We start from the raw sequence: 27,963 nt of genomic DNA on the forward strand, positions 1-27,963 counted from the left end.
TGTTTTTATTTTTTCCTTTTTCTTTTATTTTCTCTTTCTTTTTTCTTTCTTTCCCTTTCTTTTCCCCTGGATTCAGGACTTTTCTGATTTGTTTAGAGTATATTTGCTGGGGACACTTTTAACCTGTTAGCATTTTTTTTTCTCATTCATGTATTCTCCTCTGGACAAAATGACAAGACGAAAAAAATCACGTCAGCAAAAAGAACATGCGGTAGTACCGTCTGCCAGGGACATACTCAATATGGATATTAGTACGATGTCAGACCTAGAGTTCAGAATCATGATTTTAAAGATACTAGCTGGGCTTGAAAAAAGTGTGGAAGTTATTAGAGAAACCCTTCCTGGAGAAATAAAAGAACTAAAATCTAACCAAATCGAAATCAAAAAGGCTATTAATGAGGTGCAATAAAAAATGGGGGCACTAACTGCTAGGATAAATGAGGCAGAAGAGAGAATTATCAATGTAGAAGACCAAAAGACGGAAAATAAAGAATCTGAGAAAAAGAGAGACAAACAACTACTGGATCACGAGGGCAGAATTTGAGAGATAAGCAATATGATAAGACGAAGCAACATTAGAATAATTCGGATCCCAGAAGATGAAGAAAGAGAGTGAGGGGGAGAAGGTATATTGAGCATATTATAGCAGAGACCTTCCCTAATGTGGGGAAAGAAACAGTCATCAAAATACAGGAGGCATAGAGAACCCCCCTCAAAATCAGTAAAAATAGGTCAACACCCCGACATCTAATAGTAAAACTTACGAGTATCGGAGACAAAAAGAAAATCTTGAAAACAGCTCGGAAGAAGAGATATGTAACCTATAATGGTAGAAACATTAGATTGGCAACAGAACTATCCACAGAGACCTGGCAGGCCAGAAAGGACTGGCATGATATCTTCAGAACACTAAACAAGAAAAATATGCAGCCAAGAACACTATATCCAGCTAGGCAGTCATTGAAAATAGAAGGAGAGATCAAAAGCTTCCAGGACAAACAAAAAGTAAAGGAATTTGCAAACACGAAACCAGCCCTCCAAGAAATATTGAAAGGGGTCCTCTAAGCAAAGAGAGAGACTAAAAGCAGCATAGACCAGAAAGGAACACAGACAATATACAGTCACAGTCATCTTACAGGCAATACAATGGCACTAAATTCATATCTTTCAATACTTACCCTGAATGTAAATGGGCTAAATGCCCCAATCAAAAGACACAGGCTATCAGATTGGATTAAAAAATAAGACCCATCGATATGCTGTTTGCAAGAGACTCATTTTAGACCCAAAGACACCCCCACATTGAAAATGAGGGAGTGGAACACAATTTGTCATGCTAATGGACACCAAAAGAAAACTGGGGTAGCAATCCTTATATCAGACAAATTAGATTTTAAAACAAAGACTGTAATAAGAGATGAAGAAGGACACTATATCCTACTTAAAGGGTCTATCCAACAAGAAGATCTAACAATTGTAAATATCTATGCCCCTAACGTGGGAGCAGCCAATTATATAAGGCAATTAATAACAAAAGCAAAGAGACACACTGACAACAATACAATAATAGTGGGGGACTTTAACACCCCCTTAACTGAAATGGACAGATCATCTAAGCAAAAGATCAACAAGGAAATAAAGACTTTAAATGACACACTGGACCAAATGGACTTCACAGACATATTCAGAACATTCCATCCCAAAGCAACGGAATACACATTCTTCTCTAGTGCCCATGGAACATTCTCCAGAATTGATCACATCCTAGGTCACAAATCAGGTCTCAACCGGTACCAAAAGTTTGGGATTATTCCCTACATATTTTCAGACCACAGTACTTTGAAACTAGAACTCAATCACAAGAGGAAATTCGAAAAGAACGCAAATACATGGAGGCTAAAGAGCATCCTACTAAAGAATGAATGGGTCAACCAGGAAATTAAAGAAGAATTAAAAAATTCATGGAAACCAATGAAAATGAAAACACACTGTTCAAAATCTTTGGGATGCAGCAAAGGCAGTCCTGAGAGGAAAGTATATAGCAATACAAGCCTTTCTCAAGAAACAAGAAAGGTCTCAAATACACAACCTAACCCTACACCTCAAGGTGCTAGAGAAAAAACAGCAAATAAAGCGTAAACCCAGCAGGATAAGAGAAATAATAAAGATCAGAGCAGAAATCAATGAACTAGAAACCAAAAGAACAGTAGAACAGATCAACGAAACTGGGAGCTGGTTCTTTGAAAGAATTAACAAGATTCATATCCCCTGGCCAGTCTTATCAAAAAGAAAAGAGAAAGGACCCAAATCAACAAAATCATGAATAAAAGAGGAGAGATCACAACCAACACCAAAGAAATACAAACAATTCTAAGAACATATTATGAGCAACTCTATGCCAGCAAATTAGATAACCTGGAAGAAATGGATGCATTCCTAGACATGTATCAACTACCGAAACTGAACCAGGAAGAAATAGAAAACCTGAACAGACCTATAACCACTAAGGAAATTGAAGCAGTCATCAAAAATCTCCCAACAAACAAAAGCCCAGGGCCAGATGGCTTCCCAGGGGAATTCTATCAGACATTTCAAGAAGAATTAATACCTATTCTCCTGAAACTGTTCCAAAAAATAGAAATGGAAGGAAAACTTCCAAACTTGTTTTATGAGGCCACCATTACCTTGATCCCCAAACCAGACAAAGACCCCATCAAAAAGGAAAATTACAGACCAATATCCTTGATGAACACGGATGCAAAACTTCTCACCTAAATACTAGCCAATAGGATCCAACAGTACATTTTTTTTTAAAGATTTTATTTATTTATTTGAGAGAGAATGAGAGATAGAGAGCACGAGAGGGAAGAGGGTCAGAGGGAGAAGCAGACTCCCCGCTGAGCAGGGAGCCCGATGTGGGACTAGATCCCGGGACTCCAGGATCATGACCTGAGCCAAAGGCAGTCGCTTAACCAACTGAGCCACCCAGGCGCCCTCCAACAGTACATTAAAAGGAGTATTTGCCATGACCCAGTGGGATTTATTCCTGGGCTGTAAGGTTGGTTCAGCATCTGCAAATCAATCAACGTGATACAATACATTAACAAAAGAAAGAACCAGAATCATAGGATCCTCTGAATAGATGCAGAAAAAGTATTTGACAAAGTACAGCATCCTTTCTTGATCAAAACTCTTCAGAGTATAGGCATAGAGGGTACATACCTCAATATCATTAAAGCCAACTATGAAAAACTACAGCAAATATCATTCTCAATGGGGAAAAACCGAGAGCTTTCCGCCTCAGGTCAGGAACGCAGCAGGGATATCCACTATCACCACTGCTATTCAACATAGTATTAGAAGTCCTCGCCACAGCAGTCAGACAACATAAAGAAATCAAAGGCATCCAAATTGGCAAAGAAGAAATCCAACTCTCACTCTTCGTAGATGATATGATACTTTATGTGGAAAACCCAAAAGACTCCACTGCAAAACTGCTAGAACTCATACAGGAATTCTGTAAAGTTGCAGGATATCAAATCAATGCACAGAAATCAGTGGCATTCCTATACACCAACAAGACAGAAGAAAGAGAAATTAAGGAGTCGATCCCATTTACAATTGCACCCCAAAGCATAAGATACCTAGGAATAAATTTAACCAAAGAGGCAAAGCATCTGTACTCAGAATACTATAAAATACTCATGAAAGAAATTGCAGAAGACACAAAAAAATGGAAAAACGTTCCATGCTCATGGATTGGAAGAATAAATATTGTGAAGATGTCAATGCTACCTAGAGCAATCTACACATTCAATACAATCCCCATCAAAATACCACCCACTTTTTTCAAAGAAATGGAACAAATAATCCTACAATTTGTATGGAACCAGAAAAGACCTTGAATGCCAGAGGAATGTTGAAAAAGAAAAGCAAAGCCAGTGTCATCACAATTTCAGACATCCAGCTCTATTACAAAGCTGTCATCATCAAGACAGTATAGTACTGGCCCAAAAACACACACATAGATCAATGGAACAGAATAGAGTGCCCAGAAATGGACCCCTAACTCTATGGTCAACTAATCTTCAACAAAGCAGGAAAGAACGTCTAATGGAAAAAAGACAGTCTCCTCAACAAATGGTGTTGGGAAAATTGGACAGCCACATGCAGAAGAATGAAACTGGACCATTTCCTTATACCACACACAAAAATAGACTCCAAATGGTTGAAAAACCTACATGTGAGACAGGAGTCCAACAAAATCCTAAAGGAGAACACAGGCAGCAATTTCTTTGACCTCAGCCACAGCAACTTCTTCCTAGAAACATCGCCAAAGGCAAGGGAAGCAAGGGCAGAAATGAACTATTGGGACTTCATCAAGATAAAAAGCTTCTGCACAACAAAAGAAACAGTCAACAAAACCAAAAGACAACTGACAGAATGGGAGAAGATATTTGCAAATGATATATCAGATAAAGGGCTATTGTCCATATCTATAAAGAACTTATCAAACTCAACACCCAAGGAACAAATAATCCAATCAAGAAATGGGCAGAAGACATGAACAGACATTTTTCCAAAGAAGACATCCAAATGGCCAACCAACACATGAAAAAGTGCTCAACACCGCTTGGCATCAGGGAAATCCAAATCAAAACCTCAATGAGATACCACTTCACACCAGTCAGAATGGCTAAAATTAACAAGTCAGGAAACAACAGATGATGGCGGGTATGTGGAGAAAGGTGAACCATCCTACATTGTTGGTGGGAATGCGAGCTGGTGCAACCACTCTGGAAAACAGTATGGAGGTTCCTCAAAAAGTTGAAAATAGAGCTACCACATGATCCAGCAATTGCACTACTGGGTATTTACCCCAAAGATACAAATGTAGGCATCTGAAGGGGTACATGCGCCCCAATGTTTATGGCAGCGATGTCCACCTTAGCCTAACTGTGGAAAGAGCCAAGATGTCCATTGAGAGATGAATGGATAAAGAAGAAGTGGTATATATATACAGTGGAATATTTTGCAGCCATCAAAAGGAATGAGATCTTGCCATTTGCAAGGACGTGGATGGAACTGGAGGGTGTTATGCTGAGTGAAATAAGTCAATCAGAGAACGACATGTATCACATGTCCTCACTGATATGAGGAATTCTTAATCTTGGGAAACAAACTGAGAGTTGCTGGAGTGGGGGTGGGGTGGCTGGGTGATAGACATTGGGGAGGGTATGTGCTATGGCGAGCGCTGTGAATTGTGCAAGACTCTTGAATCACGGATCTGTACCTGTGAAACAAATAATGCAATATATGTTAAGAAAAAAAAAAAAAGAAGAAGATAGCAGGAGAGGAAGAATGAAGGGGGGGAAATCGGAGGGGGAGAAGAACCATGAGAGACAATGGACTCAGAAAAACAAACTGAGGGTTCTAGAGGGGAGGGGGTGGGAGGATGGGTTAGCCTGGTGATGGGTATTAAAGAGGGCATGTTCTGCATGGAGCACTGGGCGTTATACACAAACAATGAATCATGGATCACTACATCAAAAACTAATGATGTAATGCGTGGTGATTAACATAACAATAAAAAATTTAAAAATGAAAAAAATGAAAAAGGGAAAGTAATCGGAAAAAAAAACTAAGTAACAGAGCAGAGCTCGTGAGTTAAAAGTATTACAAAAGAAAGCTAATCTCATCAGTCTCTGTCTCATTCATTTTGGTCACTTCTCACAGTGAGTCACGGACGAGGCTAGGGAATGATAACTGTTTTCTAGGCCTGATGGAGTCTGGACTTCAAGAATGGGTCTTGCTGTGTATGGGAACAGACCTCACTGCAGGAACAGGGCACAGATGGCTGCACACCTGAAAAAAGGAAAATTTCAAACACTCTACAGGGAAATTGCTCTAGGGCCTTTACTTCATTAAAGTAAGAAATCTTATCAATTAGAAAAAATAAACTGTAATAGCAAATGTTGAATTCCTTCGCATGGGGCATGCTTTTTTTTTTTCTTTTCCATTCCAGAGAAAGCTGATTACAGTTTGTGAATTGGGCTGCCTGTCATACGTCAAGACAAAGGAGAGCTGAGGAAAGCTTAGGATTAACATGGATAAGAAAAAAAGTATTCTCTTCAGCTGGCTGCATGGAGATATTCAAAATGTTTTGAACATCATGAAGATTCTTTCAACACCAACATGGTGACTCCTGATACAGTTGTCAGGAGTGTTTGAAAACCAGTACAATGATTCTTCTCTCACCAACATCATGAGCCAGTTTATGGAGAACTTGACATCTCCACTAAACAAATGCCTCGCTCCTGAGAGGATCTATTTTTGTTTCGGTTTTTATTTATATGGGGAATATATTCTCAGCCACAAAGGATGTTGACCTCTTTGAGAACTAAGTCCAGGTTTGAATAGTTGTTGTGTTTTTTTTTTTAATAAAAACTGGCTGAGTAGCCTTAAAATAAATTTTCTCTCAGAAGAACTGCAACCTTAAATCAACATGCTGATTAATTGGAATATCAGAAACATAAAATTTAATCTTTAGAAGGGACAAAAAATCATTAGGTGTGGTGTAAGTGCCTGACCTGTTCACTTTTTTGTAAGTTAAGTGACTGATGTTAAGCTTTGACTTCGAAAGTATCCATTTCGAAGACATGCATCTTTAGAAACCAGAGGGGGAGATGAATCATAAGAGGCGATGGACTCTGAAAAACAAACTGAGGGTTCTAGAGGGGAGAGGGGTGTGAGGATGGGTTAGCCTGGTGATGGGTATTAAAGAGGGCACGTTCTGTATGTAGCACTGGGTGTTATACACAAACAATGAATCATGGAACACTACATCAAAAACTAATGATGTAATGTATGGTGATTAACATAACATAATAAAATTAAATTTAAAAAAAAATAAAGACATGCGTCTTCAGTAAACACCTTTCTGGCCACAGTACTCCCTAAGGAGCCATTGCAATCCACCCATGAAGTTCCCCTTTTAGAAAGCCTTGAGGGGCCTAGAAAACTGGCCGATGGCTTATCCCTTTCTGTGTTCTAATTCCTGCTCCTACATTTTAAATTCCTTAATAAAGAGTGGAACCATGAGAGCCTAGGCACCCCACCCTTAACCCCAATAAGATGGCAGAACCCTATGTTTGTTCTATTGCTCTCTCTTCCAGCAAGCTCACTGTGTGCCCCAGGCAGCCTGTACCCTCCAGTACGTGAGAGTAATAAACCATGCTTTTTCAATGTTCCCTGATCATGTTGCTTAGGTTCATTTTGCAATCACTATTAGAAACCCAAGGGCCAGTACAGAGACTACAGTGGTTCCAGTTGAGCAAATGTCTGTGGGGGCTCACCTTGGGCCCAGGTGAGTGCCCTGAGGCATCACTATCCACAGGCTGAGATCAATACAAAACACTAGGCCATCTGTTCCTCAGAGTAGGAATGCTCTTTAAAGAGCCTTCAGGAGGGGCACCTGGGTGGCTCAGTTGGTGAAGCGACTGCCATCGGCTCAGGTCATCATCCTGGAGTCCCTGGATCGAGTCCCGCATCGGGCTCCCTGCTTGGCAGGGAGTCTGCTTCTCCCTCTGACCCTCCCCCCTCTCATGTGCATTCTCTGTCTCTCAAATAAATAAATAAAATCTTAAAAAAAAAGAGAGAGAGACTTCAGGATACCTGTATCCCTCCCTTTCTTTGGTTCCCTTTGTGGTCAGAATGCAAATAACCCCTCTTGATTCCATTTTCTTAAATCATAGTAAAATACTCGTAAAATTTACCATTTTAAAGTGTGTAATTCAATGCCATTAAATACATTCACAATGCTGTGCAACCGTCACCATTATTTATTTCCAGAACTTTTCTATCATCCCATTTGTTTTTTTTGTTTTTTTTATTTTTTATTGTTATGTTAATCACCATATATTACATCATTAGTTTTTGATGTAGTGTTCCATGATTCATTCATTGTGCATAACACCCAGTGCTCCACGCAGAATGTGCCTTCTTTAATACCCATCACCAGGCTAACCCATCCCCCCACCTCCTCCCCTCTAGAACCCTCAGTTTGTTTTTCAGAGTCCATCGTCTCTCATGGTTCGTCTCCCCCTCTGACTTACTCCCCTTCATTCTTCCCCTCCTGCTATCTTCTTCTTTTTCTTTTTTGTTAACATATGTTGCATTATTTGTTTCAGAAGTACAGATTCGTCATTCATCAGTCTTGTACAATTCACAGCGCTCACCATAGCACATACCCTCCCCAATGTCTATCTCTCAGCCACACCATCCCTCCCACCCCCCACCACTCCAGCAACACTCAGTTTGTTTCCTGAGATTAAGAATTCCTCATATCAGTGAGGCCAGATTTGTTGACTCTCTCTCTCTCCCTTTCAATCTCTCCCTTCTCCTCCCACTCTTTCTCAATACTTAATTGATAGTCAGCAAGTATTAGAAGCTGTCAATGAAACAAAGTGAGGCCAAATAGTACCAGACATGCAACCAGCAAGAATGTATTGAACACTTCCTATTGGATAGTTCTACCATGAATATCAAATTGGGTTGGAAATCAAGATTGTAAATTCCAGTTCTAGTGTATTTAATAACTACCCTACCTGTGTACTAACTTCCCCCTGCTCAATAGATAGCAGAGGACTAATATATAAAGTTAACAGTAATGACTCTTTGGGACGCTCAGGTCCACTGCAAGAATGAAATGCTTTGTGTGTCAACTCCCTTTGAGAAGCATAAGTATAAGGTGTTGCCTGACCTCAGGGGGAAAAAAGAGTGAAAGTGGTTTTTAAAAATTAAAAATTTCATCCTGTGGTCCTCTAGAGGGCGCCATATCCAAGAGGTGATTAACAGATGTGCATAACATTGATGTGCTAATCAATTATCCCTAACCAGAAGTGAGATCATTAAATATCTGGTTAGCATAATATTGGAGCTGGCTTCAAACTGCACCCAAAAATATATCCAAACCTCTTTCATGTCAGTTCTCTTTTACTATTTGACTTGATTTTTCTTTTACTCCTCCAAACATGACTCATATTTTCAACCACACAGTTAGGATTTGATAAGTCTTCGTTAAATACCTATCTTTGTAAATGAATGAATGAGTTGTGAATGTGTGAATAAATTATTTGTAAGCTGAGTGAGTTTTGTAATGCAGCAATGAAGGGTTTGTGATGAAGTAAGTTTTTCAGTAATTTCTTTGGAGAGGAGGCCTTGACCCATAAAAATCGGGATATCGGGAGACACCATTTTTCCCCCATCCACAGCTGGAAATGGAATACACTGGTTCTATATGAATCTAGTCTGTGTGATGCTGCCATGCCCCAAAGATGAACACTTTATCGCTATTCTGCCAACTTGAGGTAGAAAGGATTACTTTTAAGAGGCACTCCTTGCTCCCCCTGCTGGCGGTATGGAGTACAACACACACATTGGAAGTCTCATTATTCATAATGGTATGAACATGGAAATCACGCAGGGCCTCTGGGATCCAGAATTTATTTGGTTGAAATTAAGTGAAAAGTCTCTTACCAGCTGTAGCAAAATAATGGCAGAAAACAATAATTAACATGAAAATAATAATGGCTAATATTTGTCAAAACTAACTGTGTTCCAAGCATAATTTCAGGCACTTTACATGTATTTTCCCATTGAGGAGATTTCTCCGTGGCTGGTAATAGATTACTATAATTTGGATTGGGGTGTGAAGTAAGGAGGAAGTCATTGTTCAGTCTCATAACAACAACAACAACAAAGTGTTTTGTTTGGCATCAATTTTATACTACCAACATCAAAACAGAGATTCTATTTCAAATTTGAAGATTCAGAAATAAATACTTCCTAAAAACCAAGTAAGGAACTCTCAGGTTAAAAACAACTCTCAGTGCTTTATACTATATACCAGCCTTTCAATTTTAAGAGCCCAAACTTATGTTAAAATTGGTGCTTCAATCAAAATTCATCCAAGTTCTCAAAGCTCACATTGGAAAAGTTCCTAGATGGACCTCGTTGAGTGGAAACATTCTGCTGTTTGTGTTTTGTTTTCCATCAACTTTTTATTTTTTTCCTCCAAAATGCAAAATGCTTTGGCAGGAACTAGTGGAATCATGTTAATATATTTATGATGCAGAAATGTTTCATTTTATAAATATTTTGAGAAAGGAATGTGTAGTTAAAAGACAGTGTAGAGTATGAAAAGATAACAGACTTGGGAATCAAGCAGATTTGGTTTTGAATCTTCAGTAGCGTGGAGATAATTATAAGATACAGAGCTGTTGAAAGTGCTGAAGATAATGGTGGCTGACTCAGTTCCTGGTAAATAGCAGGTATATCAGTAAGGGTCCAACAGGATAGACAGATACATACATAAGTACATACATAAATGGTAAGCAGGCACTTGGGCAAGGATTTGACCTTAGGCAATCATTATGGGAACTGGTTCAGCAATGTCTATAAGACTGTTGTCCTCATGACTGGTGCTGAGCTTGAAGTCCATAAGGCAGGAGGCAGGAAGAGCAGAGTACGTAAAGGAGAACAAAGACAAACTAGAACCCACAAGCAAGAGCTGAAATGTAGGAAGACAAACTAAACCCTGTATCAGTTCTCACTGACTGTGGCCCTGGTGGTGTGGGTGTCCTGCAGAAGCTAGACACACATGGAGCTTCTCATGGAGCTGAATACACACATCTGGCCAGGGAGGCCAATAAGCTAAAGGAGGATCAAGGAAAGATGGGACTATTGGTGCCCATTCCTGTCTCACGCCAATAAGGTAAGCAAGCCAATCAACAGCAGTGTGTATGACCATCAGATAGTTGCTGCTTTGCCTCTTCCCTCCAAATCTCACAAAAAAAAATCTCTTTTATGGCCCACTCAAATCAGAAGCCTAGAAAAAAAAGAGAATTTTGGAGATGTGCTTTACTCTAGCCAAGTAGACATATTATAAAGCAACCACAGTACCAGTCCATTAACTGCAAGCTACTGGTATTATTACTGTGCATTATTCATGAGGCACCCTCTCATTTATTTATTTTTTATTTTTTTATTTTTTGGCCACTGAGTCCCTCTGCAGCCATCTGCTCTTCTCTAAGGCCACCGCAGTAGCACAGCATTCTTTTTTTTTTAATTTTTTATTGTTATGTTAATCACCACGCATTACATCATTAGTTTTTGATGTAGTGTTCCATGATTCATTGTTTCTGTATAACACCCAGTGCTCCACGCAGAACGTGCCCTCTTTAATGCCCATCACCAGGCTAACCCATCCTCCCACCCCCTCCCCTCTAGAACCCTCAGTTTGTTTTTCTGAGTCCATTGTCTCTCATGGTTCTTCTCCCCCTCCGATTTCCCCCCTTCATTCTTCCTCTCCTGCTATCTTCTTTTTTTTTTTTTTCTTAACATATATTGCATTATTTGTTTCACAGGTACAGATCTGTGATTCAAGAGTCTTGCACAATTCACAGTGCTCGCCATAGCACATACCCTCCCCAATGTCTATCACCCAGCCGCCCCATCCCTCCCACCCCCCATTACTCCAGCAACATTCAGTTTGTTTCCTGAGATTAAGAATTCCTCATATCAGTGAGGTCATATGATACATCTCTTTCTCTGATTGACTTATTTCACTCAGCATAACACCCTCCAGTTCCATCCACGTTGTTGCAAATGGCAAGATCTCATTCCTTTTGGTGGCTGCATAATATTCCATTGTGTATATATACCACACCTTCTTTATCCATTCATCTGTCGATGGACATCTTGGCTCTTTCCACAGTTTAGCTATTGTGGACATTGCTGCTATAAACATCGGAGTTCACGTACCCCTTCGGATCCCTACAGTTGTATCTTTGTGAGGCACCCTCTCATTTAAAAAAATTAACCATAGCTAACATTATTTAGTTACAGAGCTTTATTTGGTGTCTAGTTATGGGGGAGATAAGATACAATCATGACAAACAATGAAATACATCGTAGCCTAAGAGAAGTGGCAAATGTAGGTAGAAAACCAAATTCCACCTTGAATTCTAATGTCCTTTAGTTGATAGTGCTAGACAGTTGAGAAGGATTCTGAGCTGTATTCATTCAACAAATTTTAGTGACTTCCTATTCTATATGAGACACTATTAAATGCTACGCTATAGCAGTGAATAGAGACATCAAAAAGCCCTGCCTTCATTCTAGTAAGGAAGAGAGCCAATACACTAACAAGTAAGCACAATAGATAACAAATATATTTGAGCTTAGCAGAAAGAATGCTGTAATCTGTAAGTGATATCTGGAGTTGAGAGTGGCATCCCATGGAAGGACATTTGTTCTCTCTGGTTTAGAAGGGCCAGGGCAAGACAGTGATGCTGCTAGGAGTGTTCAGGAAGCTTTGAGGTATGGGCAGTGTTTGACCACTGAAATCTAGCCCATCTTTCAAGACTCAATTCAAAGTTTCTTTTCCACTTCAAGAAATCTCTGCTCTGAGAAACAAATATGGTGTGCTTCAGCTGATCAGAATGGTTGAAGGAGAGGGTTCATGTAAGTGTAGCAGGTATAGGAGTTGTGACTGAAGAGAAAGATCAGGGTTAGGTTGAAGAGGACTTGAATGTAAGGCCTGTTACGTAACACTTGTTTTTCTAAGTTGTGCAGTATGGATTTTTCCAGAGGCTCATAAAACCAGCAGTGATAGGACCCATGTTGGAGTTCAATCCCCTTTCTCCATGTGAAGTTGATTGTGAAGATGAAAATCAATAGGCAATAAAGGTAGTTCTTGTTAAAACTAAATTGGAATGATTGATTTTCCTCTGGATCATTTAGATTCCTGAAATCGGTGTGCCTCATTATGGAAAGAGAAATATTTACTCTTCACTTAAAGTTTTATAGCATAGAAAGAAACAGATAAAATCCAAATATCACTGGGGAAAAATGCAAGAAAACCAGGTCTTTATGTGGCCATTTAAGGTAATAATGTGGCACATAAAGAGGGGTTAATGTGCCCTGATTGCTCTGAGAACAAATCTCATCATCAAAATAAAAGCTCAAATGCTGGTAAACTTGGTGATTTTGGGATGGGGTAGGGGTGGGGTTATGACTTAAAGCGAATTAATCCAATATCCCTAAAGAAAGTTCAATGGATTCCTCCCCACCTCCAGAAGGCTCTACTCTGAGAAGTAAAAGGTGTTTGGGGGAAATCAGAAGTACATTAGACTGTCTGATGAAAAGAGTTTTTCTGGGGCACAGGTAGGAGACATGATTGAATACGTTCTTCAAGTCATCATAGAACATACCGACATTATCTGGGACATGTAATATATGGTACAAAAATACCTACTAGTAAAATACAAATGCCGTCAATAGCAAAAAAGAAAAAAAGAAGGCTCAGAATCAATGATTTGCAAGAAAAGTGCTGGTTGACTAAGGTGGGTGGCTTTAGAGAAGTGGAAGCATCCAAGTTAGGTGGGTCCAGAAGGGAAAGGAAGGCTAACTAACACTTCAAGTAATATAGATATCTAAAGTCAAAAAGTTGGGTGCCTGGGTGGCTCAGTTGGTTAAGCGACTGCCTTCAGCTCAGGTCATGATCCTGGAGTCCCGGGATTGAGTCCCACATCGGGCTCCCTGCTCAGCAGGGAGTCTGTTTCTCCCTCTGACCCTCTTCCCTTTAGTGCTCTCTATCTCTCATTCTCTCTCTCTCAAGTAAATAAATAAAATCTTTAAAAAAAAAAAGTCAAAAAGTCTTTTTTTTTTTTAAGAAGGCTCCCTGCCCAGCATGGACATGGAGCCCAACATGGGGTTTGAACTCACAACCCTGAGATCAAGACCTGAGCTGAGATCAAGAGTTCAATGCTTAACCAACTGAGCCACCCAGGCACCCCAAATCAAAAAGTCTTTTGACACTGAAATTCCAATTTTTGAAAATTGAGGGCCAATATAAAAGCTTTAACAAACAATTTTTATATGTTAGGTAATATATTTTCCTGTTATTATATGATAATCCAAGTAATGATTCCCATTCATATTCTAGTCCCAGAACCTGGCACCAGGGCTCAGGACATGTAGTTTTCAGGCCAGGCCTGGGAATAATGTCAGAGAACTTGGATTCCCCTCCTGCCAACAAGCCCTAGTCTTTGGAGCCTCTGACTATTGCAGTGGAGGATCATTTATATCATAGGTACTCAGTACTCTATATACTGATACAGTCTAGAATTCATCTGGAGTAATATTTCAACAAGACTTTTTGAAAAAGATAAATTACATAGTCTCTTATCCAGATGTGTATGTTCCATTATCCCTGGACAGGATATCTCAATAAACTCTTTGATCAATTTGTGGAAGGAGAAAAACAATTAAAGCACATGATACCTGGTGAGAGTCTCCTGATTGATTGTTGAGAATATCTGGTGCTTTTGCCCATGCAGTATCTACTATCCTTCCTACATCAGCACCTCGATTTCCCCTTAGGGAACGTACTCTCTCTTCACATGAGCCAGTCCTTGGCTTCAGAAATCAACAAAGGTATGGGTTTGGACAATCAAAACACCACATCCCTTTGGCCACAGTGATTGTTTTATGGATAGGCCTGTGGCTCAAAGCCACTCCTGTGATATTTTCCCAAAAGTTCAAATGTGAGGTGCTCTCTTTTCACTGGATCTCTTAAAAGGTTCAATATAAGCCTGAAGCTAGTTTGGCTACTTTTCCTGTCTGAGAATAAAGCCAGTACATTGGAAGACACAGAAAAGACCACTCCATGATGATATTGAATGAGAGTCTGAATGACTTTTGCGAACCAGTGAATTCCACTTTCAGTTTAAGATAGACTGATTGAGTTTTGCTACAAATAGCAGATACCTAACTCAACAAATATACATATAAAGAAAATATGTGTGTAAAGAAAAAATAATTTCTTACTGGATTAGAATCTTATAAAAAATATCACCCATAAGACATTATCCAATTTCACTGATAAGGAAGATTTAAGAAACACAAACTTTGTTTAACTGATTTATCCGAAGTCCCATCATAATAGTATGTTAATAATAATGGCTAAGATTTAATGCTAATATTGAGGACAAGAATAGAACTCACTTATCTGGCAGACAGTTCTTCAAAATCTGCTAAAAAAGTAATAATAATAGTGATAGTACTACTACTACTACTACTAATAATAATAATTTGGGGTGGATTCTAGCATAGATGCAAACCAAATTATTGGTCACTAATATTGGTTGTAAATGCAAAGGTCAGGAAGATTATTTACCATTTCTAAACATGTGAAAAGTTCCTCAACATGAAAATGTGCTTTCCACATTTTCTTCAGAACTTCCTTAAAAACTGAAAGCATTTTACAGCCCTTTTCACAGAAGAATAATACAATCTATGTTCAGTAATTCAAACAATAATGATTAAATTAAGTTACTCCTCATATTGACATCCCACTTATAACCAATGACTTGCCCACAACTGTCTTGAAATGTCTTTAATTTGAAAGTACAGTATAAGTGAATTATCACACTTCAGAGCCAAAGATAATTACATTCATTTAAAAAATGAAAGATACTGTCAAATTGAAGGTTCACAAAGTCTAAAGTATTAAATCTGTTTCTTTATGATATATGGTGTATTCAAAATCTGGATAGTAGCATGCAATTAGAAATGTTAAAAAAAGGATGATCAATTTATTCTTTCTGTATAATTTAGGAATCAAATATAATAATAAGTATTATTGGGATTCACTGAAATTATTGATAAAATAACTGTGAACACGATGAATTTAGAATGTACCTTCCCACTAGGAAGTTGTGAATGCTTTTTACTACTTTCATCTTTTTAGGTGTTTTAAAACCACAGACATTAGTTACAGCATATGTCCAAAACTATTTATCCAATTTACAGATTGAAAAACACAAATGGAATTTAAAAACAAACAGAAAACAGAAATGGTTGAAGGAAAAAAGGGGGGGCAATTATCATTAATGGAAAAATAATTCATACTCTTCTATGATGCATTAATAATAAAACCCCAAAGATTCCAATTTTGAAAAAGGAACAATTAAAAAACTACCACTAGGAAATACGGATAAATAGCAAAAAAAGAAAAAGAAAGAAAGAAAAAGAACATGCAAAGTGACATAACAATGATACAGCAAGCTCTTTCTAGTAGGTGAGCGAAGAGAATAAAAGAACAAAACTCATTAGAGTAGGAAAAAATCAAGTAAAATTACTGCTGGAATAAATTTACCAATTTGCCTTTTATCTTACAAAAATTTCTCACAATTTCTGCTCTGTTGATGGCATCCTGACCCCTACCCCATCCCACCAATAGAATTATGGCTGAATTATTTTTAAATATCATTTTTTTTCTGCTATTTTAACTGGCCGAGTTGGGGAAATGAAACCATATGTAGTAAGTCTGCCAACATCTTCCTTAATAAATAAATACACATATATATATTTACAATTATATACACTTGGAAATAATACATTAATATATTATAATATGCAATATACTTTAGACCATAATATATTATGCACTATTTTTATTTGAAATATATAAACATAGATTTAAAATATATATTATATTTATACTATACATTATTAATTGTAAGTAAAATGATTGTATATACTACACACGAAATGCTATTATATTTACCGTGGATTTTTTTTTTTCCAAATGCAATTTTATACAGAATGGTGAGGCATAAATAGATGAGTGAAAGTGTCCCGTTAACAGTGGGGAAGAGGGCTCAGAGCCCTACTGTCCTGGCTTCCTCCTCACTCCCTCTCATGTGTATACATCTCTCAGAGTAGCTGCTTTCCACAGTGGGAAGAGTATAAACCAAATACTCTAAGAGCGAAGGGCATTAAGAGATGATGCTCATGACATGGAAAGCTGGATTCACATTATTCCCAATGTTGCTTAAGCATATAAAATCAGTATTAAATGCACACCTGATTCATGGGGGCTCACAAGCAGTCTCCACAAAAACATTCCTGATTTTTGATTCCTGATTCCTGATCAGTGTTGAGGTCCCTCTTGAACTCTAGCAAAGGCTGTGACTGTTGCTGTATATAGATAGGAAAGGCCAAATTCCACAATCTGACTCGAAGTTAGCCCTGGGGCACTTGCAAGATCAGTTTCTGCAGTAACCATATTGTTCCCTAAATTCTCTTCCCCATGCCTATTGTCTTTACCCCAGGCAATACTGATACAATCTTGGGTGATAACAGAATTCCAGTCAAGAATATTTCTAACCCGTGGGCATTTCAACTACAATGATCTACTATTCTTCAAACTCTACCTATTCTAAATACATGTATCTTGGAGTGAGCCAACTTGGGAAACCCCATGTCCTTTCTTACTATTTTATTAATCTAGGATTGCAAGACCCTATCTAATATGTCCAGATCACCCAATTCTTATAAAACACAACCACCCAGAATAGAAAGTTGAAATTAGGACACTTTAAAATAATGGCCTAATCATAGTTAATTTTCTTGGTATTTACTATAAAAAAATGAATCCTGATGAACTCTTCAGTACAAATAAGGATGCCACTTACTAGCACTTGTATAGAATTTTGACTTGAATTCAACCATAATTAACTAGGCCATTAATTTAAAGTGCAAGAGCACGAGATAATAAAACATCAGTTCATGTATAAAAGACATCTTAGTTCTCCATGAAAACAAAAGACTGTCTCATACAATTGCTATTTAATTTGTCTTAGTCACAAACGGAGACAGAATCAGCCCAGCAGAGTTTTGAATATAACTTTCAGAACATGTGGTTCTACTTTTCACGTTGTGCCATGGACACAGAAATTCCATTTGCCTTTAAGGAGCATGAAATACCATGATATTTACTAGTTGTATTTCTTTTCTAAGCTGGACTAAAATAGTTGTGGCTACTCGGGGGCTTGGTAGGTAAAGAAGGAAAGTAAAGAAGGGAAGACATTTATTTGTTCACCAATAAGGCAAATTATAGCATATCTTATGTCTTGTGGCTTCCTTGTATATTTGCCCCCTGTTTATAGTGGTGTTAATACTTTCTCAGGGTTTTAGCAAATGAGCTACAAGTTTAAAGAATTGATAAATTTGCTAAGGTGTTAACTAACTTGTCCCTTGCCTTTTGGGACACCTAAACATACTAATTTCCTAATAAAATACTCTTTAAAATTCTTAAAAAAGAGACAAAGAGAGAGATATTTCAAGACTTAGAATTACCAGTATCAGAACAATGTTTTCTTCCTCCTTTCCTGAAAATGTCTCCATTTTTGTCAACAGTGAAGCTGTGGTTGAGGTGACCCCTGTTCCCTGTCACTCACCACACTCTATATACCCATTGCCAATAGTAGATTAGCCATCTGGCTTCTTTTCTGCAAATTCAGCTTATCTTAATAATCTCCTCTGAATCCTTTCCAAAACTTTTGTGTCCCTCCTTATTTCTGGGACACTGATATGGAATTAATTATGAAGTGCAGGAATATTTTGCAAGCATAAAATAAAAATCACTTTATCAGTGTATAGAGTCATGTAACAATGCTCTATAAGGTTTATGCTAGTTTTTTTCATACAGCTGATTTTAATTTTTTGCTCTGCCTTAAAGAATCCTCTAGTCTATGTCCAAATCAATACTCTCTAAAATGAATATGAGTTTCAGGTATGTATACATATGTGTGGACTTCACAGAAATTGAGACTATGGATCCTGGAAATTCAGTTAGAGTCAAGTGCAAACAAACACAAACCTAGTATACTAACTCTAAAGTCACACATCTGCAGTGGCAAAGGTGATGTTTTCACTTCCAAACACAGAGGTTAAAATAGGAGATGAGAGAAAGACAGGCATAGAGGCCAAACAAATTGGAGAGAGAGAAATGAGAGACAGACAGACAGACAAGCTCACAAAGGCAAATGAGATAAACCCTACTGTCAGCCAGGAAGCATGTTTAGGAGTTCAACTTACATTTATGTGTGTGAAACATTTTCCACCCACGGGGTTTCTTAAATAATGTAAGTCTCTAGACAAGCTAGTTAGAGACACCTTCACTATGATAGAGGACATTCCCAGCAGTTTACATACCCTGCAGGGAAAAGGGCAGCACTTAATAACTGTTATTTAATGGTAATTTTATATAGCAAAGATGTTTCTGCCCTTTCTAAATGTGGATAAACATGGTTCCATAGACTTCTTGAAATTAGATGACATACATATATTTGTAGGATTTTATGATACAAAGTGATGAAAAGTTTGCTCTGCTACAGCCCAAGACAAAGGGGACATACTGACATTTTTATAAAACTCTGCCTTAAAAATGGAGGGTCTCAACAATGTGGTTGGACCTATAAGGTATTATGCTCAGTGAAATAAGCCAGAAAGAGAAAGACAAATACTATATGGCTTCATTTACATCTGGAATCTAAACACACACACAAAAACCAAATGAATAAATAAACAACAACAAAAAAGAAAAGAAACTCAAAAATATAGAGAACAAACTGGTGGGTCACTAAGGGGAGGGTGGTGGGAGGATAGGTGAAATGGATGAAGGGGATTAACCGGTACAAGTTTATACTTCCAGTTATAAAATGAATAAATCACAGGGATGAAAAGTACAGCATAGGGAATATAGTCAATAATATTGTGATACACATTATAGTGAGCATTTCATAATGTATATAATTGTTGAATCACTCTGTTGTATGCCTGAAACTAATTTAACATATGCCACCCATACTTCAATTAAAACTATAATTTTTAAAATGGAGAGTCAGGACAATAAGAAGCCCACAGGAATGGAAGAGAGTGTTTGGAACCTGGAATTTGGGGAATTCATCTTTAGCAAAGAGTTCAAAGAGCAAACAGTCTTTAGATTTCTTGGTTTAGATATGAGCAAACAAGAGGCAGTTCCCTGATTAGCAACGATTCTAAATTCCAACCTACTGCTTTACCAACAGACTTTTCCTAACAGAGGACTACATCACTTAGGACGATGTAAAATTGGTCAGTCTTCAAAGGCTGAATATGTCCTGACACATCTCCGAAGAACTGGACATTCCCAAAACTTCTCTCTCCAGGAGCTAACACTGTGTAAACTCATAACTATACACTGTAGGTGCTTTACGTAAATGATCTGTAATCCTTGTGTCAACATGACATCATTGGAAAGCAGAGGAAACTGAGTCTTGGAGAGTTTAAGTAGCTTATACAGGCCACCTACCAGCCCAGGTGTTTAACAACCATACAGCTCAGGGGGATATTTGATGAAAGCTATCTTACCCCCCAAATAATTTCATTACTCCCAGGACATAGGGTGTTTCAGAAGCAGAAATTTAGAGGTTGCAGCAGCTAGTTTCTGCATCATTCACTCATTCATTCATTCATACAGTTACTAAATATTACTGAGTACTGCCTGCATGCCAAGCACTGTGCTAATGATGACGGCAGTCTTGGGGAAGGATATATGCTAAAAGCTGCTAGATATGTCTCTCTTCCAGGTCAGTGAGGAGGGTTGGCTACCTATAGGAAGCAGTAGTTAAGGGCTTAGAAGAAGTTTTTCAGAGCCGTGTGATATGAGCAGTTCATTCACAGACAGTGTGTTTATAAGTCAAGAACATGAGAGTGAGTATCTCATTTTGAGGACCACAGAAATTTTCTATGTGTGCATGTAAACATGCTTTAGCAAAAAGATTTTAGCAGTATCACAGAGTATAAAGAAAAAAATGTTCGAATGGCTCATTTCTTAGGCTTCTTCAAGCAGCAGCTATGATAAGTTGAGTACAACTGGTTTATCTGGAAGGGGATCCCAGGAAGGCTTCTTAGGGGAGTGTGGAATTGAGTCAAGGGAAAGAATCCAATAAAGGAGTCTTAATGAGGAGGTTACTGCTGAGAGCAATTAGATTTGCTGAAGGCCTCTGGAAGAGCGAGGAACCAGCCTCAGAGCTATAACGACTGTACCTCAGAGGAAGGAAACTGGACTGTATATTTTCTCAATACCATATATCATTGGCTGAGGAGTCTACTCCAAGCCTTTATTTTTCCTTTCTTCCAGATTGTTCCATATATGGGGCTAGAGAAAGATGGGGGACAGTTCTAGAAATTTGCAGCAGAACACTGTCAAGCTTGTACAGGAAAAATGAAAGCTAAGGGGTATGGAAAGACCCCCATACCACCATCCATACCAAAAACTGTCAACAATCTGGTTAACCTCCTTCATTCCAATCATCTGTCAACAAATGAATTTAGCTATGCTTTTCTGTGATATGTTTATATTAATTCACTCAAAAATATCTTAGACATCCATTTATTTTTTTAAATTATTTATTGTTATGTTAATCACCATACATTACATCCTTAGTTTTTAATGTAGTGTTCCATGATTCATTGTTTGTGCATAATACCCACTGCTCCATGCAGAACGTACCCTCCTTAATACCCATCACCAGGCTAACACATCCCTTCACTCCCTCCCCTCTAGAACCCTCAGTTTGTTTTTCAGAGTCCATCATCTCTCATGGTTCGTCTCCCCCTCCGATTTCCCCCCCTTCATTCTTCCCCTCCTGGTAACTTCTTTTTTTTTCTTAACATATATTGCGTTATTTGTTTCAGAGGTACAGACCTGTGATTCAACAGTCTTCCACAATTCACAGTGCTCACCATAGCACATACCCTCCCCAATGTCTATCACCCAGCCACCCCCTCCCTCCCACTGCCCACCACTCCAGCAACCCTCAGTTTTTTCCTGAGATTAAGAAATCCTCATATCAGTGAGGTCATATGACACATGTCTTTCTCTGATTGACTTATTTCACTCAGCATAATACCCTCCAGTTCCAACCACGTCGTTGCAAATGGCAAGATTTCATTCCTTTAGATGGCTGCATAACATTCCATTGTGTATATATACCACCTCTTCTTTATCCATTCATCTGTCGATGGACATCTTGGCTTTTTCCACAGTTTGGCTATTGTGGACATCGCTGCTATAAACATTGAGGTGCACGTACCCCTTTGGATCCTTACATTTGTATCTTTGGGGAAAATACCCAGTACTGCAATTGCTGGATTGTATGGTAGCTCTATTTTCAACTTTTTGAGGAACCTCCATACTGTTCTCCAGAATGGTTGCACCAGCTTGCATTCCCACCAACAGTGTAGGAGGGTTCCCCTTTCTCCACATCCCCGCCAGCATCTGTCATTTCCTGACTTGTTCATTTTAGCCATTCTGACTGGCGTGAGGTGGTATCTCATTGAGGTTTTGATTTGGATTTCCCTGATGCCGAGCGATGTTGAGCACTTTTTCATGTCTGTTGGCCATTCGGATGTCTTCTTTGGAAAAATGTCTGCTCATGTCTTCTGCCAATTTCTTGATTGGATTATTCTCTGGTTGTTGAGTTTGATAAGTTCTTTATAGATTTTGGATACTAGCCCTTTATCTGATATGTAATTTGCAAATATTTTCTGCCATTCTGTCAGTTGTCTTTTGGTTTTGTTGACTGTTTCTTTTGCTGTGCAAAAGCTTTTTATCTTGATGAAGTCCCAATAGTTCATTTTTGCCCTTGCTTCCCTTGCCTTTGGCGATGTTTCTAGGAAGAAGTTGCTGTGGCCAAGGTCGAAGAGATTGCTGCCTATGTTCTCCTTTAGGATTTTGATGGACTCCTGTCTCACATCTAGGTCTCTCAACCATTTGGAGTCTATTTTTCTGTGTGGTGTAAGGAAATGGCCCAGTTACATTCTTCTGCATGTGGCTGTCTAATTTTCCCAACACCATTTGTTAAAGAGACTGTCTTTTTTCCATTGGACATTCTTTCCTGCTTTGTCAAAGATGAGTTGACCATAGAGTTGAGAGTCCATTTCTGGGGTCTCGATTCTGTTCCATTGATCTATGTGTCTGTTTTTGGGCCAGTACTATACTGTCTTGATGATGACAGCTTTGTAATAGAGCTGGAAGTCTGGAATTGTGATGCCGCCAGCTTTGCTTTCTTTTTCAACATTCCTCTGGCTATTTGGTGTCTTTTCTGGTCCATACAAATTTTAGGATTATTTCTTCCATTTCTTTGAAAAAAGTGGATGGTATTTTGATGGGGATTGCATTGAAGGTGTAGATTGCTCTAGGTAGCATTGACATCTTCACAGTATTTGTTCTTCCAATCCATGATCATGGAACGGTTTTCCATTTTTTCTGTCTTCCTCAATTACTTTCATGAGTATTTTGTAGTTTTCTGAGTACAGATCCTATGCATCTTTGGTTAGATTTATTCCTAGGTATCTAATGGTTTTGGGTGCAATTGTAAATGGGATCGACTCCTTGATTTGTCTCTCTTCTGTCTTGTTGTTGGTGTATAGGAGTGCCACTGATTTCTGTGCATTGATTTGATATCCTGCAGCTTTACTGGATTCCTGTATGAGTTCTAGCAGTTTTGCGGTGGACTCCTTTGGGTTTTCCACATACAATATCATATCATCTGCAAAGAGTGAGAGTTTGACTTCCTCCTTGCCCATTTGGATGCCTTTGATTTCTTTTTGTTGTCTGATTGCTGTGGCTAGGACTTCTAATACTATGTTGAATAGCAGTGGTGATAGTGGACATCCCTGCTGCGCTCCTGACCTTAGGGGGAAAGCCCTTGGTTTTTCCCCATTGAGAATGATATTCGCTGTAGGTTTTTCATAGATGGCTTTTATGATATTGAGGTAGGTACCCTCTATCCCTATACTCTGAAGAGTTTTGATCAAGAAAGGATGCTGTACTTTGTCAAATGCTTTTTCTGCATCTATTGAGAGGATCATATGATTCTTGTTCTTTCTTTTATTAATATATTGTATCACGTTGATTGATTTGCAGATTTTGAACCAAACTTGCAGCCCAGGAATAAATCCCACTTGGTCGTGGTGAATAATCCTTTTAATGTACTGTTGGATCCTATTGGCTAGTATTTGGGTGAGAAGTTTTGCATCCGTGTTCATCAAGGAGAGTGGTCTATAATTCTCCTTTTTCATGGGTTCTTTGTCTGGTTTGGGGATCAAGGTAATGGTGGCCTCATAAAATGACTTGGAAGTTTTCCTTCCATTTCTATTTTTTGGAACAGTTTCAGGAGAATAGGTATTAATTCTTCTTGAAATGTCTGATAGAATTCCCCTGGGAAGCCATCTGGCCCTGGGCTTTTTTGTTGGGAGATTTTTGATGACTGCTTCAATTTCCTTAGTGGTTATAGGTCTGTTCAGGTTTTCTATTTCTTCCTGGTTCAGTTTTGGTAGTTGATACATCTCTAGGAATGCATCCATTTCTTCCAGGTTATCTAATTTGCAGGCATAGAGTTGCTCATAGTATGTTCTTATAATCGTATGTCTTTGAAGTTGGTTGTGATCTCTCCTCTTTCATTCATGATTTTGTTGATTTGGGTCCTTTCTCTTTTCTTTTTGATAAGTCTGGCCAGGGGTTTATCAATCTTGTTAATTCTTTCAAAGAACCAGCTCCTAGTTTCGTTGATCTGTTCTACTGTTCTTTTGGTTTCTAGTTCATTGATTTCCGCTCTGATCTTTATTATTTCTCTTCTCCTGCTGGGTTACGCTTTATTTGCTGTTTTTTCTCTAGCTCCTTTAGGTGTACGGTTAGGTTGTGTATTTGAGACCTTTCTTGTTTCTTGAGAAAAGCTTGTATTGCTATCTACTTTCCTCTCCGGACTGCCTTTGCTGCATCCCAAAGATTTTGAACAGTGTGTTTTCATTTTCATTGGTTTCCATGAATTTTTTGAATTCTTCTTTAATTTCCTGGTTGACCCATTCATTCTTTAGTAGGATGCTCTTTAGCCTCCATGTATTTGAGTGCTTTCCAATTTTCCTCTTGTGATTGAGATCTAGTTTCAAAGCATTGTGGTCTGAAAATATGCAGGGAATAATCCCAATCTTTTGGTACCGGTTGAGACCTGATTTGTGACCTAGGATATGATCAATTCTGGAGAATGTTCCATGGGCACTAGAGAAGAATGTGTATTCCGTTGCTTTGGGATGGAATGTTCTGAATCTGTTTGTGAAGTCTATGTGGTCCAGTGTGTCATTTAAATCTTTATTTCCTTGTTGATTTTTTGCTTAGATGATCTGTCCATTTCAGTTAGGGGGGTGTTAAAGTTCCCCACTATTATTTTATGGTTTTCAATGTGTTTCTTTGCTTTTGTTATTAATTGCCTTCTATAATTGGCTGCTCCCATGTTCGGGGCATAGATATTTACAATTGTTAGATCTTCTTGTTGGATAGACCCTTTAAGTAGGATATAGTGTCCTTCCTCATCTCTTATTACAGTCTTTGTTTTAAAATCGAATTTGTTTGATATAAGGATTGCCACCCCAGCTTTCTTCTGGTGTCCATTAGCATGGTAAATTGTTTTCCACCCCTTCACTTTCAATGTGGGGGTGTCCATGAGTCTAAAATGAGTCTCTTGCAGACAGGATATCGATGGGTCTTGTTTTTTAATCCAATCGGATAGCCTGTGTCTTTTGATTGGGGCATTGAGCCCATTTACATTCAGGGTAACTTTTGAAAGATATGAATTTAGTGCCATCGTATTGCCTGTAAGTTGACTGTTACTGTATATTGTCTGTGTTCCTTTCTATCCATGCTGCTTTTAGGCTCTCTCTTTGCTTAGAGGACCCTTTTCAATATTTCTTGGAGGGCTGGTTTCGTGTTTGCAAATTCCTTTACTTTTTGTTTGTCCTGGATCCTTTTTATCTCTCCTATTTTCAATGACAGCCTAGCTAGATATAATATTCTTGGCTGCATATTTTTCTCGTTTAGTGCTCTGAAGATATCATGCCAGTCCTTTCTGGCATGCCAGGTCTCTGTGGATAGATCTGTTGCCTATCTAATGTTTCTACCATTGTAGGTTACATATCTCTTCTCCCGAACTGCTTTCAGGATTTTCTCTTTGTCTCTGAGACTTGTAAGTTTTACTATTAGATGTCAGGGTCTTGACCTATTTTTATTGATTTTTGAGAGGGGTTCTCTGTGCCTCCTGGGTTTTGATGCCTGTTTCCTTCCCCACATTAGGGAAGTTCTCTGCTATAATTTGCTCCAAGATGCCTTCTGCCCCTCACTCTCTTTCTTCTTCTTCTGGGATCCCAATTATTCTAATGTTGTTTTTTCTTATCGTATCACTTATCTCTCGAATTCTGCCCTCGTGATCCAGTAGTTGTTTATCTCTCTTTTTCTCAGCTTCTTTTTTTTCCTTCATTTGGTCTTCTATATCGCTGATTCTCTCTTCTGCCTCATTTCTCCTGTTAGCGGCCCCATTTTTGATTAATAGCCTTTTTGATTTCGACCCGGTTAGATTTTAGTTATTTCTCCAGAAAGGGTTTCCCTAATAACTTCCATGATTTTTTCAAGCCCTGCTAGTATCTTTAAAGTCATGATTCTGAACTCTAGTTGCGACATTGCACTAATGTCCGTATTGAGTAGGTCCCTGGCAGACGGTACTACCTCTTGTTCTTTTTGTTGAGCTGATTTTTTTTCGTCTTGTCATTTTGTCCAGAGGAGAATAGATGAGTGAGGGAACAAAATGCTAACAGGTTAACAACGTCCTCAGAAAATATACTCTAATCAAATCAGAAAAGACCTGAAATCGGGAAAAGAAAGGGAAAGAAAGATAAAAGAGAGAAAAAAAAAGAAAAAGATAAAAACAAACAAAAACAGAACAAAAGAAAACAAAAAACAGAGTATGATCAAATATGATCAGGCTGGTGCATAGATCAGTGCCACACACTAGATTTGGGGTGTATTTTAGTCTGTTAGAGGAAACTGCCTTCCAAAATTTTAAAGAAAGAAAAACTTATACATGTACAAAATAAGGGTTGATATGATGAAGGAATGGAATATGACTGTAAAGATGAAAATTATAAAAATTTTTTAAAAAGGAATTGATAAGAAGATGTTTGAAAAAAGAAAGAAGAGGATTTAAAAAAGGAAAGAAAGAAAGAAAAAAAAGGGGGGGGGAGAATGTGATCAGGCAGGAGACTAGAACAAAGCCATACACTAGAGATTTAGGGTATATTTTGATTTGTTAGAAGAAACTGTATCTCAAAATTTTAAAGAGAGAACAGCTTATATATATATATCTGCCAAAAATAAGGGTAACTACTATGAAGGGATAGAATATGACTCTAAAAATGAAAAATAAAAATGCTTTTTTAAAAAAAGGGACTGATAAATGTTGGTTGAAAAAGGAAAAAAGAAAAATTAAAATAAAACAGTTAAAAAAATTAACTTTGAAAGACTAAAGAATCATGGTAAAAAAGCCATGAATTCTATGCGCAGTATTCCCCTAGCACTGGAGTTCTCCCATTCTCTTTGATCGGTAAACTTGGTCTTGGCTGGCTGTTCGTGCTGATCTTCTGGGGGAAGGGCCTGTTGCCGTGGTTCCCAAATGTCTTTGCTGAGGCGGAATTGCCCTGCCCTTGTTGGTCGGGGCTAAGTAATCTGCTCGGGTTTGCTCTCGGGAGTTTTTGTTCCCTGCAAGCTTTCCGTACAGTGTTGGAAGACGAGAGTGAAAATGGTGGCCTCCCAATCTCCGCCCTGGAGGAGCCGAGATCTCAGGGCCCCCGTCCTCAGTGCACCCCAGACAAAAGCAGTCAATCACTCCCATCTCCCCGGTCTCCGGCTGCACTCTGTGCTCACCTGGCCTGTGACCGAGCATTTCTATCTCTGGCACCCGACCCCGTGTGGAGTCTCCAAACCCAGCAGATCCCTGTGGTGCACTCCTGTGCCGCTCCTCCCAGGGGAGGAAGGGGAGTCTCCTCTTATCTGCGGCTTGTTGGGTCCCCCCTGGAGGAGCAGTGTCTTGACTGTTTTGCCGATCACAGTTTATGGCAACCCTGAGCTGAGAGCCCGCGCCTTGGCTCTGTCTCTGCATCTGGCTTCCCCGCTCCGATACCAGGGAGCTCTGCCACACTCAGGTACCCCCAGTCTTTCTGTGACCCTGAGGGTCCTGAGAC

This window comes from Callorhinus ursinus, unplaced genomic scaffold (assembly GCF_003265705.2).
Source record: "Callorhinus ursinus isolate GAN/ISIS: 27379988/994484 unplaced genomic scaffold, GSC_fseal_2.0 scaffold20, whole genome shotgun sequence".
In the NCBI taxonomy this organism is placed as follows: domain Eukaryota; kingdom Metazoa; phylum Chordata; class Mammalia; order Carnivora; family Otariidae; genus Callorhinus; species Callorhinus ursinus.